Here is a 10,735-nt window from a genome sequence, read left to right as displayed (position 1 = left end):
GATACGCATTTCTTAAATGAAAAGTAAGATCTGTTGTCAGAAGTGGGATTTGAAACCACGCCCTCATACGAGGACCAGAATTCACACATCTCCTTCTCGCGACGGTTATAAGGTCTTCAAGGCCTTGAGTCTGGCGCCTTAGACTGTTCGGCCATCCTGATGTGGAAATGAGAGTCTCATTTCTCGTTCGGAACGTAAATATTGGAATTTTGATACGCATTTCTTTAAAGAAAAAAAGTGCGGTTGTCAGAAGTGGGATTTGAACCCACGCCCTCATACGAGGACCAGAATTCACACATCTCCTTCTCGCGACGGTTATAAGGTCTTCAAGGCCTTGAGTCTGGCGCCTTAGACCGCTAGGCCATCCTGACGTGAAAATAAGAGTCTCATTTCTCGCTCGGAACGTAAATATTGGAATTTTGATACGCATTTCTTAAATGAAAAGTAAGATCTGTTGTCAGAAGTGGGATTTGAACCCACGCCCTCATACGAGGACCAGAATTCACACATCTCCTTCTCGCGACGGTTATAAGGTCTTCAAGGCCTTGAGTCTGGCGCCTTAGACTGTTCGGCCATCCTGATGTGGAAATGAGAGTCTCATTTCTCGTTCGGAACGTAAATATTGGAATTTTGATACGCATTTCTTTAAAGAAAAAAAGTGCGGTTGTCAGAAGTGGGATTTGAACCCACGCCCTCATACGAGGACCAGAATTCACACATCTCCTTCTCGCGACGGTTATAAGGTCTTCAAGGCCTTGAGTCTGGCGCCTTAGACTGTTCGGCCATCCTGATGTGGAAATGAGAGCCTCATTTCTCGTTCGGAACGTTAATATTGGAATTTTGATACGCATTTCTTTAAAGAAAAAAAGTGCGGTTGTCAGAAGTGGGATTTGAACCCACGCCCTCATACGAGGACCAGAATTCACACATCTCCTTCTCGCGACGGTTATAAGGTCTTCAAGGCCTTGAGTCTGGCGCCTTAGACTGTTCGGCCATCCTGATGTGGAAATGAGAGTCTCATTTCTCGTTCGGAACGTAAATATTGGAATTTTGATACGCATTTCTTTAAAGAAAAAAAGTGCGGTTGTCAGAAGTGGGATTTGAACCCACGCCCTCATACGAGGACCAGAATTCACACATCTCCTTCTCGCGACGGTTATAAGGTCTTCAAGGCCTTGAGTCTGGCGCCTTAGACTGTTCGGCCATCCTGATGTGGAAATGAGTGTCTCATTTCTCGTTCGGAACGTAAATATTGGAATTTTGATACGCATTTCTTTAAAGAAAAAAAGTGCGGTTGTCAGAAGTGGGATTTGAACCCACGCCCTCATACGAGGACCAGAATTCACACATCTCCTTCTCGCGACGGTTATAAGGTCTTCAAGGCCTTGAGTCTGGCGCCTTAGACTGTTCGGCCATCCTGATGTGGAAATGAGAGTCTCATTTCTCGTTCGGAACGTAAATATTGGAATTTTGATACGCATTTCTTTAAAGAAAAAAAGTGCTGTTGTCAGAAGTGGGATTTGAACCCACGCCCTCATACGAGGACCAGAATTCACACATCTCCTTCTCGCGACGGTTATAAGGTCTTCAAGGCCTTGAGTCTGGCGCCTTAGACTGTTCGGCCATCCTGATGTGGAAATGAGAGTCTCATTTCTCGTTCGGAACGTAAATATTGGAATTTTGATACGCATTTCTTTAAAGAAAAAAAGTGCGGTTACCAGAAGTGGGATTTGAACCCACGCCCTCATACGAGGACCAGAATTCACACATCTCCTTCTCGCGACGGTTATAAGGTCTTCAAGGCCTTGAGTCTGGCGCCTTAGACTACTCAGCCATCCTGACGCGGAGATTAGAGTCTCATTTCTCGTTCGGAACGTAAATATTGGAATTTTGATACGCATTTCTTTAAAGAAAAAAAGTGCGGTTGTCAGAAGTGGGATTTGAACCCACTCCCTCATACGAGGACCAGAATTCACACATCTCCTTCTCGCGACGGTTATAAGATCTTCAAGGCCTTGAGTCTGGCGCCTTAGACCGCTCGGCCATCCTGACGTGGAAATAAGAGTCTCATTTCTCGCTCGGAACGTAAATATTGGAATTTTGATACGCATTTCTTAAATGAAAAGTAAGTTCTGTTGTCAGAAGTGGGATTTGAACCCACGCCCTCATACGAGGAACAAAATTCACACATCTCCATCTAGCCACGGAGACAAGGTCTTCGGGGCCTTGAGTCTGGCGCCTTAGACCGCTCGGCCATCCTGACATGGAAATGAGAGTCTCATTTCTCGCTCGGAACGTAAATATTGGAATTTTGATACGCATTTCTTAAATGACAAGTAAGTTCTGTTGTCAGAAGTGGGATTTGAACCCACGCCCTCATACGAGGACCAGAATTAACACATCTCCTTCTCGCGACGGTTATAAGGTCTTCAAGGCCTTAAGTCTGGCGCCTTAGACTGTTCGGTCATCCTGATGTGGAAATGAGAGTCTCATTTCTCGTTCGGAACGTAAATATTGGAATTTTGATACGCATTTCTTTAAAGAAAAAAAGTGCGGTTACCAGAAGTGGGATTTGAACCCACGCCCTCATACGAGGACCAGAATTCACACATCTCCTTCTCGCGACGGTTATAAGGTCTTCAAGGCCTTGAGTCTGGCGCCTTAGACTGTTCGGCCATCCTGATGTGGAAATGAGAGTCTCATTTCTCGTTCGGAACGTAAATATTGGAATTTTGATACGCATTTCTTTAAAGAAAAAAAGTGCGGTTGTCAGAAGTGGGATTTGAACCCACGCCCTCATACGAGGACCAGAATTCACACATCTCCTTCTCGCGACGGTTATAAGGTCTTCAAGGCCTTGAGTCTGGCGCCTTAGACTGTTCGGCCATCCTGATGTGGAAATGAGAGTCTCATTTCTCGTTCGGAACGTAAATATTGGAATTTTGATACGCATTTCTTTAAAGAAAAAAAATGCGGTTGTCAGAAGTGGGATTTGAACCCACGCCCTCATACGAGGACCCGAATTCACACATCTCCTTCTCGCGACGGTTATAAGGTCTTCAAGGCCTTGAGTCTGGCGCCTTAGACTGTTCGGCCATCCTGATGTGGAAATGAGAGTCTCATTTCTCGTTCGGAACGTAAATATTGGAATTTTGATACGCATTTCTTTAAAGAAAAAAAGTGCGTTGTCAGAAGTGGGATTTGAACCCACGCCCTCATACGAGGACCAGAATTCACACATTTCCATATAGCGACGGAGTCAAGGTCTTCGAGGCCTTGAGTCTGGCGCCTTAGACTACTCAGCCATCCTGACGCGGAGATTAGAGTCTCATTTCTCGTTCGGAACGTAAATATTGGAATTTTGATACGCATTTCTTTAAAGAAAAAAAGTGCGGTTGTCAGAAGTGGGATTTGAACCCACTCCCTCATACGAGGATCAGAATTCACACATCTCCTTCTCGCGACGGTTATAAGATCTTCAAGGCCTTGAGTCTGGCGCCTTAGACCGCTCGGCCATCCTGACGTGGAAATAAGAGTCTCATTTCTCGCTCGGAACGTAAATATTGGAATTTTGATACGCACTTCTTTAAAGAAAAAAAGTGCGGTTGTCAGAAGTGGGATTTGAACCCACGCCATCATACGCGGACCAGAATTCACACATCTCCATCTAGCGACGGAGACAAGGTCTTCGAGGCCTTGAGTCTGGCGCCTTAGACCGCTCGGCCATCCTGACGTGGAGATAAGGGTCTCATTTCTCGCTCGGAACGTAAATATTGGAATTTTGATACGCATTTCTTAAATGAAAAGTAAGTTCTGTTGTCAGAAGTGGGATTTGAACCCACGCCCTCATACGAGGACCAGAATTCACAAATCTCCATCTAGCGACGGAGACAAGGTCTTCGAGGCCATGAGTCTGGCGCCTTAGACCACTCGGCCATCCTGACGCGGAGATAAGAGGCTCATTTCTCGCTCGGTACGTAAATATTGGAATTTTGATACGCATTTCTTTAAAGAAAAAAAGTGCGGTTGTCAGAAGTGGGATTTGAACCAACGCCCTCATACGAGGACCAGAATTCACACATCTCCTTCTCGCGACGGTTATAAGGTCTTCAAGGCCTTGAATCTGGCGCCTTAGACTGTTCGGTCATCCTGATGTGGAAATGAGAGTCTCATTTCTCGTTCGGAACGTAAATATTGGAATTTTGATACGCATTTCTTTAAAGAAAAAAAGTGTGGTTGTCAGAAGTGGGATTTGAACCCACGCCCTCATACGAGGACCAGAATTCACAAATCTCCATCTAGCGACGGAGACAAGGTCTTCGAGGCCTTGAGTCTGGCGCCTTAGACCACTCGGCCATCCTGACGCGGAGATAAGAGGCTCATTTCTCGCTCGGTACGTAAATATTGGAATTTTGATACGCATTTCTTTAAAGAAAAAAAGTGCGGTTGTCAGAAGTGGGATTTGAACCAACGCCCTCATACGAGGACCAGAATTCACACATCTCCTTCTCGCGACGGTTATAAGGTCTTCAAGGCCTTGAGTCTGGCGCCTTAGACTGTTCGGCCATCCTGATGTGGAAATGAGAGTCTCATTTCTCGTTCGGAGCGTAAATATTGGAATTTTGATACGCATTTCTTTAAAGAAAAAAAGTGCGTTGTCAGAAGTGGGATTTGAACCCACGCCCTCATACGAGGACCAGAATTCACACATCTCCTTCTCGCGACGGTTATAAGGTCTTCAAGGCCTTGAGTCTGGCGCCTTAGACTGTTCGGTCATCCTGATGTGGAAATGAGAGTCTCATTTCTCGTTCGGAACGTAAATATTGGAATTTTGATACGCATTTCTTTAAAGAAAAAAAGTGCGGTTGTCAGAAGTGGGATTTGAACCCACGCCCTCACACGAGGACCAGAATTCACACATCTCCTTCTCGCAACGGTTATAAGGTCTTCAAGGCCTTGAGTCTGGCGCCTTAGACTGTTCGGCCATCCTGATGTGGAAATGAGAGTCTCATTTCTCGTTCGGAGCGTAAATATTGGAATTTTGATACGCACTTCTTTAAAGAAAAAAAGTGCGGTTGTCAGAAGTGGGATTTGAACCCACGCCATCATATGCGGACCAGAATTCACACATCTCCATCTAGCGACGGAGACAAGGTCTTCCAGGCCTTGAGTCTGGCGCCTTAGACCGCTCGGCCATCCTGACGTGGAGATAAGGGTCTCATTTCTCGCTCGGAACGTAAATATTGGAATTTTGATACGCATTTCTTAAATGAAAAGTAAGTTCTGTTGTCAGAAGTGGGATTTGAACCCACGCCCTCATACGAGGACCAAAATTCACACATCTCCATCTAGCGACGGAGACAAGGTCTTCGGGGCCTTGAGTCTGGCGCCTTAGACCTTTCGGCCATCCTGACGTGGAAATGAGAGTCTCATTTCTCGCTCGGAACGTGAATATTGGAATTTTGATACGCATTTCTTAAATGACAAGTAAGTTCTGTTGTCAGAAGTGGGATTTGAACCCACGCCCTCATACGAGGACCAGAATTCACACATCTCCTTCTCGCGACGGTTATAAGGTCTTCAAGGCCTTGAGTCTGGCGCCTTAGACTGTTCGGTCATCCTGATGTGGAAATGAGAGTCTCATTTCTCGTTCGGAACGTAAATATTGGAATTTTGATACGCATTTCTTTAAAGAAAAAAAGTGTGGTTGTCAGAAGTGGGATTTGAACCCACGCCCTCATACGAGGACCAGAATTCACACATCTCCATCTAGCGACGGAGACAAGGTCTTCGAGGCCTTGAGTCGGGCGCCTTAGACCACTCGGCCATCCTGACGCGGAGATAAGAGGCTCATTTCTCGCTCGGAGCGTAAATATTGGAATTTTGATACGCATTTCTTTAAAGAAAAAAAGTGCGGTTGTCAGAAGTGGGATTTGAACCCACGCCCTCATACGAGGACCAGAATTCACACATCTCCTTCTCGCGACGGTTATAAGGTCTTCAAGGCCTTGAGTCTGGCGCCTTAGACTGTTCGGTCATCCTGATGTGGAAATGAGAGTCTCATTTCTCGTTCGGAACGTAAATATTGGAATTTTGATACGCATTTCTTTAAAGAAAAAAAGTGCGGTTGTCAGAAGTGGGATTTGAACCCACGCCCTCATACGAGGACCAGAATTCACACATCTCCTTCTCGCGACGGTTATAATGTCTTCAAGGCCTTGAGTCTGGCGCCTTAGACTGTTCGGTCATCCTGATGTGGAAATGAGAGTCTCATTTCTCGTTCGGAACGTAAATATTGGAATTTTGATACGCATTTCTTTAAAGAAAAAAAGTGCGTTGTCAGAAGTGGGATTTGAACCCACGCCCTCATACGAGGACCAGAATTCACACATCTCCTTCTCGCGACGGTTATAAGGTCTTCAAGGCCTTGAGTCTGGCGCCTTAGACTGTTCGGTCATCCTGATGTGGAAATGAGAGTCTCATTTCTCGTTCGGAACGTAAATATTGGAATTTTGATACGCATTTCTTTAAAGAAAACAAGTTGGCAAGCCAAAATATACCTCTCCTCGGAAGAATTGTCCCTAGTGGTATTAATTTCTCGAGATAACCCTTAAAGATATATCTCCGCAATTTAGAGTTATTTGTTAAAAATATTAACCCATTTCTATCCCGCCCGGTATAAAATTTTTATTATAATTAAAATAATTGAGACGAAACGAGCAATTTTAATTTATTCAGAATATCATAAGTTAAGTAGTTACAACAGTAAGTTAGACGTACTATAACAATGCACAATTGAATTAAACCCTTTTACAGAACAAGTTTATCAGTTAAATATAATACGAAGCAAATTTTAATGAAATAAATATCTACAGAGGCTTTTTGGAATTACTCGCTTACGAAATACTTGCCGCATCTTTAACGCTCATTTTATTTCAACACTCGCCCTTGATGAAGATACCGTAGATATCTGGTAGTGGACGACTCGTTCACTTCCTGTTGACGTTGTGACGCATACCACATGAAAAAGACCAATGCCGTCCAATTTCCAATATCATATAATGACTCGCACACCCAAGAAATCATTGACTGCGTTAGAAATCGTAGATATCCAAATATCCACACCAAATGTATTTACAAGAAGCAAAAACCTTACCATCAACAAAGCACAGAGAGCCACTTGACTAACCGCCAGCTTTTAAAGCAATTAACGTTAAATTATCTCCTTTGAATTAACAGAACTATATATAGGTCGTTAAGAAAGTGGACCACCCACAGGGTCTACCCTTTAACCCTCTAATCTCGGCTGACTGCGCTAAAACAAGATTTAACCTTTAAAAAATACCAGATTAGGCCTTCATAAATTCATTAATAAAAAAAGACTTTATTACCTATTATGCTTACGATGCCTGTCTTAATTTCAGTGAATCTAAGCAGCTATCGGTGGTTCTGTGGTAGAGCGCTCGACTGCCAAGCCGCATGGTCTGGGTTCGAAACCTGGGTGGCGCATTTGTTTTTAATCAATAGAGAAACGCTAAATTAGAATTTCTTCGATGCAATAATTTCAATTTCAATTCTATTTCAATTAAACCAAAATTTCGTACTCTATTAAATACGCTTCCGATAAAGCTGAAGGTCTAATTTTCAATAAGGCGTAACAAGTGTCGGTGGTTCTGTGGTAGAACGTCCGCCTGTCAATCAGGAGGTCTCGGGTTCAAATCCCGCCCGATGCGATCGCAAATTGTTACTAAGACGAATACCGTGTACAACTGGTGGAAACCCTGCCATTGGACGTTGAGAGGTAGCATTACACTCAGCACTCGGTCCGTCCCAAAGTCATTAAGAAGAAGTTGGAGAGAAAACGCCCATATAAACACAACAGACTCAACATGCACATCCATCAGAACACAAACACAACAAATTCAACACTCACAACCTACGCATAAACATTACAAAAACCGTAATACACCAAACCGTCACGACGGTGAGCGAAAAAACACCATCCAAACCAAACCGCAAATGCATCCGTTAACGCTCACCGTCACACGGTGGTTTTGCCAACCCTTTGAGAAACTGCGTACGCAGTGATTACACTTTGCACCGAAAATGCGAACGCGTTCGCAGTCCTGACAGACAGACACACCCACAGACCCACCCACAGACCCACCGACAGACCCACCCACAGACCCACAGACAGACACGGTCGTTGTATAACCCCTCCTAGGGGACTTTGTCCCCTCGGAGAGGTAAAAAGTGCGGTTGTCAGAAGTGGGATTTGAACCCACGCCCTCATACGAGGACCAGAATTGACACATCTCCTTCTCGCGACGGTTATAAGGTCTTCAAGGCCTTGAGTCTGGCGCCTTAGACTGTTCGGTCATCCTGATGTGGAAATGAGAGTCTCATTTCTCGTTCGGAACGTAAATATTGGAATTTTGATACGCATTTCTTTAAAGAAAAAAAGTGCGGTTGTCAGAAGTGGGATTTGAACCCACGCCCTCATACGACGACCAGAATTCACACATCTCCATATAGCGACGGAGACAAGGTCTTCGAGGCCTTGAGTCTGGCGCCTTAGACCACTTAGCCATCCTGACGCGGAGATAAGAGTCTCATTTCTCGCTCGGAACGTAAATATTGGAATTTTGATACGCATTTCTTTAAAGAAAAAAAGTGCGGTTGTCAGAAGTTGGATTTGAACCCACGCCCTCATACGAGGACCAGAATTCACACATCTCCTTCTCGCGACGGCTATAAGGTCTTCAAGGCCTTGAGTCTGGCGCCTTAGACCACTCGGCCATCCTGACGCGGAGATAAGAGGCTCATTTCTCGCTTGGAACGTAAATATTGGAATTTTGATACGCATTTCTTTAAAGAAAAAAAGTGCGGTTGTCAGAAGTGGGATTTGAACCCACGCCCTCATACGAGGACCAGAATTCACACATCTCCTTCTCGCGACGGTTATAAGGTCTTCAAGGCCTTGAGTCTGGCGCCTTAGACTGTTCGGTCATCCTGATGTGGAAATGAGAGTCTCATTTCTCGTTCGGAACGTAAATATTGGAATTTTGATACGCATTTCTTTAAAGAAAAAAAGTGCGTTGTCAGAAGTGGGATTTAAACCCACGCCCTCATACGAGGACCAGAATTCACACATCTCCTTCTCGCGACGGTTATAAGGTCTTCAAGGCCTTGAGACTGGCGCCTTAGACTGTTCGGTCATCCTGATGTGGGAATGAGAGTCTCATTTCTCGTTCGGAACGTAAATATTGGAATTTTGATACGCATTTCTTTAAAGAAAAAAAGTGCGGTTGTCAGAAGTGGGATTTGAACCCACGCCCTCACACGAGGACCAGAATTCACACATCTCCTTCTCGCAACGGTTATAAGGTCTTCAAGGCCTTGAGTCTGGCGCCTTAGACTGTTCGGCCATCCTGATGTGGAAATGAGAGTCTCATTTCTCGTTCGGAGCGTAAATATTGGAATTTTGATACGCATTTCTTTAAAGAAAAAAAGTGCGTTGTCAGAAGTGGGATTTGAACCCACGCCCTCATACGAGGACCAGAATTCACACATCTCCATATAGCGACGGAGACAAGGTCTTCGAGGCCTTGAGTCTGGCGCCTTAGACCACTTAGCCATCCTGACGCGGAGATAAGAGTCTCATTTCTCGCTCGGAACGTAAATATTGGAATTTTGATACGCATTTCTTTAAAGAAAAAAAGTGCGGTTGTCAGAAGTTGGATTTGAACCCACGCCCTCATACGAGGACCAGAATTCACACATCTCCTTCTCGCGACGGTTATAAGGTCTTCAAGGCCTTGAGTCTGGCGCCTTAGACCACTCGGCCATCCTGACGCGGAGATAAGAGGCTCATTTCTCGCTCGGAACGTAAATATTGGAATTTTGATACGCATTTCTTTAAAGAAAAAAGTGCGGTTGTCAGAAGTGGGATTTGAACCCACGCCCTCATACGAGGACCAGAATTCACACATCTCCTTCTCGCGACGGTTATAAGGTCTTCAAGGCCTTGAGTCTGGCGCCTTAGACTGTTCGGTCATCCTGATGTGGAAATGAGAGTCTCATTTCTCGTTTGGAACGTAAATATTGAAATTTTGATACGCATTTCTTTAAAGAAAAAAAGTGCGTTGTCAGAAGTGGGATTTGAACCCACGCCCTCATACGAGGACCAGAATTCACACATCTCCTTCTCGCGACGGTTATAAGGTCTTCAAGGCCTTGAGTCTGGCGCCTTAGACTGTTCGGTCATCCTGATGTGGAAATGAGAGTCTAATTTCTCGTTCGGAACGTAAATATTGGAATTTTGATACGCATTTCTTTAAAGAAAAAAAGTGCGTTGTCAGAAAAGGGATTTGAACCCACGCCCTCATACGAGGACCAGAATTCACACATCTCCTTCTCGCGACGGTTATAAGGTCTTCAAGGCCTTGAGTCTGGCGCCTTAGACTGTTCGGTCATCCTGATGTGGGAATGAGAGTCTCATTTCTCGTTCGGAACGTAAATATTGGAATTTTGATACGCATTTCTTTAAAGAAAAAAAGTGCGGTTGTCAGAAGTGGGATTTGAACCCACGCCCTCAGACGAGGACCAGAATTCACACATCTCCTTCTCGCAACGGTTATAAGGTCTTCAAGGCCTTGAGTCTGGCGCCTTAGACTGTTCGGTCATCCTGATGTGGAAATGAGAGTCTCATTTCTCGTTCGGAACGTAAATATTG

At 44.7% G+C, this 10,735-nt stretch overlaps 24 non-coding genes across 24 annotated transcripts; all 24 read right to left on the bottom strand.

The window, feature by feature from the left end:
* Nucleotides 1-244: 244 nt before the first annotated feature.
* Nucleotides 245-371, bottom strand: TRNAL-CAA (transfer RNA leucine (anticodon CAA)). Its single transcript has 2 exons — nt 334-371; nt 245-290 (listed from the first exon to the last, which is right to left on the bottom strand). It is a non-coding gene; the product is annotated as a tRNA-Leu (tRNA).
* Nucleotides 372-455: 84 nt separating this feature from the next.
* Nucleotides 456-582, bottom strand: TRNAL-CAA (transfer RNA leucine (anticodon CAA)). The gene is made up of 2 exons: nt 545-582; nt 456-501 (listed from the first exon to the last, which is right to left on the bottom strand). It is a non-coding gene; the product is annotated as a tRNA-Leu (tRNA).
* Nucleotides 583-665: 83 nt separating this feature from the next.
* On the bottom strand, nt 666-792 carry TRNAL-CAA (transfer RNA leucine (anticodon CAA)). Its single transcript has 2 exons — nt 755-792; nt 666-711 (listed from the first exon to the last, which is right to left on the bottom strand). It is a non-coding gene; the product is annotated as a tRNA-Leu (tRNA).
* Nucleotides 793-875: 83 nt separating this feature from the next.
* On the bottom strand, nt 876-1,002 carry TRNAL-CAA (transfer RNA leucine (anticodon CAA)). The gene is made up of 2 exons: nt 965-1,002; nt 876-921 (listed from the first exon to the last, which is right to left on the bottom strand). It is a non-coding gene; the product is annotated as a tRNA-Leu (tRNA).
* An 83-nt stretch (nt 1,003-1,085) lies between these two features.
* On the bottom strand, nt 1,086-1,212 carry TRNAL-CAA (transfer RNA leucine (anticodon CAA)). Its single transcript has 2 exons — nt 1,175-1,212; nt 1,086-1,131 (listed from the first exon to the last, which is right to left on the bottom strand). It is a non-coding gene; the product is annotated as a tRNA-Leu (tRNA).
* Nucleotides 1,213-1,295: 83 nt separating this feature from the next.
* Nucleotides 1,296-1,422, bottom strand: TRNAL-CAA (transfer RNA leucine (anticodon CAA)). Its single transcript has 2 exons — nt 1,385-1,422; nt 1,296-1,341 (listed from the first exon to the last, which is right to left on the bottom strand). It is a non-coding gene; the product is annotated as a tRNA-Leu (tRNA).
* An 83-nt stretch (nt 1,423-1,505) lies between these two features.
* Nucleotides 1,506-1,632, bottom strand: TRNAL-CAA (transfer RNA leucine (anticodon CAA)). The gene is made up of 2 exons: nt 1,595-1,632; nt 1,506-1,551 (listed from the first exon to the last, which is right to left on the bottom strand). It is a non-coding gene; the product is annotated as a tRNA-Leu (tRNA).
* A 293-nt stretch (nt 1,633-1,925) lies between these two features.
* TRNAL-CAA (transfer RNA leucine (anticodon CAA)) lies at nt 1,926-2,052 on the bottom strand. Its single transcript has 2 exons — nt 2,015-2,052; nt 1,926-1,971 (listed from the first exon to the last, which is right to left on the bottom strand). It is a non-coding gene; the product is annotated as a tRNA-Leu (tRNA).
* An 84-nt stretch (nt 2,053-2,136) lies between these two features.
* Nucleotides 2,137-2,263, bottom strand: TRNAL-CAA (transfer RNA leucine (anticodon CAA)). The gene is made up of 2 exons: nt 2,226-2,263; nt 2,137-2,183 (listed from the first exon to the last, which is right to left on the bottom strand). It is a non-coding gene; the product is annotated as a tRNA-Leu (tRNA).
* Nucleotides 2,264-2,767: 504 nt separating this feature from the next.
* Nucleotides 2,768-2,894, bottom strand: TRNAL-CAA (transfer RNA leucine (anticodon CAA)). Its single transcript has 2 exons — nt 2,857-2,894; nt 2,768-2,813 (listed from the first exon to the last, which is right to left on the bottom strand). It is a non-coding gene; the product is annotated as a tRNA-Leu (tRNA).
* Nucleotides 2,895-3,186: 292 nt separating this feature from the next.
* On the bottom strand, nt 3,187-3,313 carry TRNAL-CAA (transfer RNA leucine (anticodon CAA)). The gene is made up of 2 exons: nt 3,276-3,313; nt 3,187-3,232 (listed from the first exon to the last, which is right to left on the bottom strand). It is a non-coding gene; the product is annotated as a tRNA-Leu (tRNA).
* An 83-nt stretch (nt 3,314-3,396) lies between these two features.
* Nucleotides 3,397-3,523, bottom strand: TRNAL-CAA (transfer RNA leucine (anticodon CAA)). The gene is made up of 2 exons: nt 3,486-3,523; nt 3,397-3,442 (listed from the first exon to the last, which is right to left on the bottom strand). It is a non-coding gene; the product is annotated as a tRNA-Leu (tRNA).
* An 83-nt stretch (nt 3,524-3,606) lies between these two features.
* On the bottom strand, nt 3,607-3,733 carry TRNAL-CAA (transfer RNA leucine (anticodon CAA)). Its single transcript has 2 exons — nt 3,696-3,733; nt 3,607-3,652 (listed from the first exon to the last, which is right to left on the bottom strand). It is a non-coding gene; the product is annotated as a tRNA-Leu (tRNA).
* An 84-nt stretch (nt 3,734-3,817) lies between these two features.
* On the bottom strand, nt 3,818-3,944 carry TRNAM-CAU (transfer RNA methionine (anticodon CAU)). Its single transcript has 2 exons — nt 3,907-3,944; nt 3,818-3,863 (listed from the first exon to the last, which is right to left on the bottom strand). It is a non-coding gene; the product is annotated as a tRNA-Met (tRNA).
* Nucleotides 3,945-4,237: 293 nt separating this feature from the next.
* TRNAL-CAA (transfer RNA leucine (anticodon CAA)) lies at nt 4,238-4,364 on the bottom strand. Its single transcript has 2 exons — nt 4,327-4,364; nt 4,238-4,283 (listed from the first exon to the last, which is right to left on the bottom strand). It is a non-coding gene; the product is annotated as a tRNA-Leu (tRNA).
* A 502-nt stretch (nt 4,365-4,866) lies between these two features.
* On the bottom strand, nt 4,867-4,993 carry TRNAL-CAA (transfer RNA leucine (anticodon CAA)). The gene is made up of 2 exons: nt 4,956-4,993; nt 4,867-4,912 (listed from the first exon to the last, which is right to left on the bottom strand). It is a non-coding gene; the product is annotated as a tRNA-Leu (tRNA).
* Nucleotides 4,994-5,076: 83 nt separating this feature from the next.
* On the bottom strand, nt 5,077-5,203 carry TRNAL-CAA (transfer RNA leucine (anticodon CAA)). Its single transcript has 2 exons — nt 5,166-5,203; nt 5,077-5,122 (listed from the first exon to the last, which is right to left on the bottom strand). It is a non-coding gene; the product is annotated as a tRNA-Leu (tRNA).
* Nucleotides 5,204-5,287: 84 nt separating this feature from the next.
* On the bottom strand, nt 5,288-5,414 carry TRNAL-CAA (transfer RNA leucine (anticodon CAA)). The gene is made up of 2 exons: nt 5,377-5,414; nt 5,288-5,333 (listed from the first exon to the last, which is right to left on the bottom strand). It is a non-coding gene; the product is annotated as a tRNA-Leu (tRNA).
* Nucleotides 5,415-5,708: 294 nt separating this feature from the next.
* Nucleotides 5,709-5,835, bottom strand: TRNAL-CAA (transfer RNA leucine (anticodon CAA)). Its single transcript has 2 exons — nt 5,798-5,835; nt 5,709-5,754 (listed from the first exon to the last, which is right to left on the bottom strand). It is a non-coding gene; the product is annotated as a tRNA-Leu (tRNA).
* Nucleotides 5,836-8,470: 2,635 nt separating this feature from the next.
* TRNAL-CAA (transfer RNA leucine (anticodon CAA)) lies at nt 8,471-8,597 on the bottom strand. The gene is made up of 2 exons: nt 8,560-8,597; nt 8,471-8,516 (listed from the first exon to the last, which is right to left on the bottom strand). It is a non-coding gene; the product is annotated as a tRNA-Leu (tRNA).
* An 83-nt stretch (nt 8,598-8,680) lies between these two features.
* Nucleotides 8,681-8,807, bottom strand: TRNAL-CAA (transfer RNA leucine (anticodon CAA)). The gene is made up of 2 exons: nt 8,770-8,807; nt 8,681-8,726 (listed from the first exon to the last, which is right to left on the bottom strand). It is a non-coding gene; the product is annotated as a tRNA-Leu (tRNA).
* Nucleotides 8,808-9,309: 502 nt separating this feature from the next.
* TRNAL-CAA (transfer RNA leucine (anticodon CAA)) lies at nt 9,310-9,436 on the bottom strand. Its single transcript has 2 exons — nt 9,399-9,436; nt 9,310-9,355 (listed from the first exon to the last, which is right to left on the bottom strand). It is a non-coding gene; the product is annotated as a tRNA-Leu (tRNA).
* An 82-nt stretch (nt 9,437-9,518) lies between these two features.
* TRNAL-CAA (transfer RNA leucine (anticodon CAA)) lies at nt 9,519-9,645 on the bottom strand. Its single transcript has 2 exons — nt 9,608-9,645; nt 9,519-9,564 (listed from the first exon to the last, which is right to left on the bottom strand). It is a non-coding gene; the product is annotated as a tRNA-Leu (tRNA).
* An 83-nt stretch (nt 9,646-9,728) lies between these two features.
* Nucleotides 9,729-9,855, bottom strand: TRNAL-CAA (transfer RNA leucine (anticodon CAA)). Its single transcript has 2 exons — nt 9,818-9,855; nt 9,729-9,774 (listed from the first exon to the last, which is right to left on the bottom strand). It is a non-coding gene; the product is annotated as a tRNA-Leu (tRNA).
* Nucleotides 9,856-10,735: the final 880 nt, after the last annotated feature.

Source organism: Leiobunum rupestre, chromosome 3, assembly GCF_980474605.1.
Source record: "Leiobunum rupestre chromosome 3, qqLeiRupe1.1.hap1, whole genome shotgun sequence".
Taxonomy (NCBI): Eukaryota; Metazoa; Arthropoda; class Arachnida; order Opiliones; family Sclerosomatidae; genus Leiobunum; species Leiobunum rupestre.
Note: the sequence above shows the minus strand (reverse complement) of the source record. Positions and strands in the feature narration are given on the sequence as shown.